Source organism: Stomoxys calcitrans, chromosome 1 (genome assembly GCF_963082655.1).
Source record: "Stomoxys calcitrans chromosome 1, idStoCalc2.1, whole genome shotgun sequence".
Taxonomy (NCBI): Eukaryota; Metazoa; Arthropoda; class Insecta; order Diptera; family Muscidae; genus Stomoxys; species Stomoxys calcitrans.
This window is the reverse complement of record NC_081552.1, coordinates 152,226,683-152,228,731: the sequence shown is the minus strand read 5'-3', so window position 1 is coordinate 152,228,731 and position 2,049 is coordinate 152,226,683.

Here is a 2,049-nt window from a genome sequence, read left to right as displayed (position 1 = left end):
TTCAGCCAAATTGGACAAAATTGCGGCTTGTAAGGGCTCAAGAAATCAAATCGAGAGATCGGTTTATATGGGAGCTATATCAGGTTATTGACCGACTCGGACCGTACTTGGCACAGTTGTTGAAAGTCTTAACAGAATACTACATACAAAATTTCAGCCAAATCGAAAAATTTCCGACTTGTAAGGGCTCAAGAAGTCAAATCGGGAGATCGGTTTATATGGGAGTTATATCAGGTTATAGACGGATTTGCACCGTTGGCACAGTTGTAGAAAGTCATAACGAAACACTACATACTCAATTTCAGCCAAATCGAACAAAAATTGCGGCTTTTAAGGGTTAAAAAAATCAAATCGAGAGATCGGTTTATATCTAAATCTGAACCCATATAGCCCATTTGCTATCTTTAACGACCTACATCAATAGTAAATATCTGTGCAAAATTTCAAGCGGATAGCTTTACGCGTTCTACCGCTAGATCGACTCAGAACGCCAAAACGATCAAAAATATATATACTTTATGGGGTCTTCGACGAATAGTTCGAGGTGTTACAAACGGAATGACTAGATTAGTATAACCCATCCTATGGTGGTGGGTACAAAAATATATGTATTGACGAAAATTCTGGGGGTAGCCCAGATTCTCTGGGTATGGCTAAGCCCCCCGCCCAGGACCCTCTAGCTACGCCTTAATGAGTAAAAATTGTTGCATTTGTGAGACAGCTCGCCAAATTCTAAAGTTGAGTGTGAAAACAATTTAATTTGGCGTTGATTTCATCCCAATGACAGTAAAAACAACGGATTTCTTTATGTTTGTTGGAAGAAAGAGAGCACCGCTCTAATCGAAAAAATAACATACGCTATTTTTAAATGTGATTGTCTTATGTTAGTTAAATTCGTATCACTATGTGTTTGCACACAATAACAATAACAATAGCAAATTTTGACATGTCATAAAGCAAGAATATATGTATGATAAAGCCTTAAGAGAGGAGAAAAAGGAATTCGGGGAACATAAAAACTGTAGAAAGACACAAGTAAATTAGATAAAAAATGCTAGTTAATTTTAAGTTTAAGAGCAAAAAAATGTCGACAATCGATTGCAAACTAGCTCATTCAGATTCATTGTTCATTCACATATCTCTCAAAATTTTCTTCGTTTATTTCTAATCTTTGCACTGGGTGCCTCTTTAAAGAGTGCCATAACACATCTATTTATTGGGTTATTTTATTTGCCAATCTAGCGGATTCGCTGATACACTATAGATGAACTGTTCCTCTCCCAAAATAATGGCTTTTAAGAGCAACGCTAGGCAAATTTTTACAAGGTAAACTTATTAGCCCAACAATAACGAAATCGACTATACAACCCTGAGTAAATGGTGGCGCAAATTCCCACTAGGCTGTCAAATTTCTGGACACTTCCTAATTGATATTTTACTTTTTATTTCCATTATCATGTGTAGCAGCCACCAGATCAAAAGATCTATGATTATAAACGTGTCAATTATAAATTCAAACGTAAAAAATGTGAAAAAAACAAAATGTAAAAAATCTTTAAAATCCAAACAAAGCATTTGACGTTCTAATGGGATTTGCAAACAACTCTGGAATTAGAAATTCATCAGCTGGGCTAATGACTTTACCTTGTATAAATTTGTCATGGTTTTGGCCTTAAGGCCTAGTACTGACTTCGAATTTTCACACGAACAACTGTCAAAACGTACTATAAAAAATGGTAACGAAGATAATGCGAACACATTCCATACAAGTGGTACTGAGTTCTAGGAGCAAAATAGCAGTAACATGTAGCTGCATCAGAATAAATTTCATACAATTTGAATAGCAAATGTTATTAAATGCTCACGAAATGGGCCGAATTAACGCTGCTTTAATATGGTTGTCTTAGTTGTGTGTTGTTGTTTGACTTTTGTTTGTGTTCTGGCAAAGAAAAGAGTCCGTCTGATTTCGCAATAATTTAATAGTCATTTCCACTGTGAATGAAGTCAGTACTCATGAAGTCAGGCTCATCGCTGATTATGCACCTACGT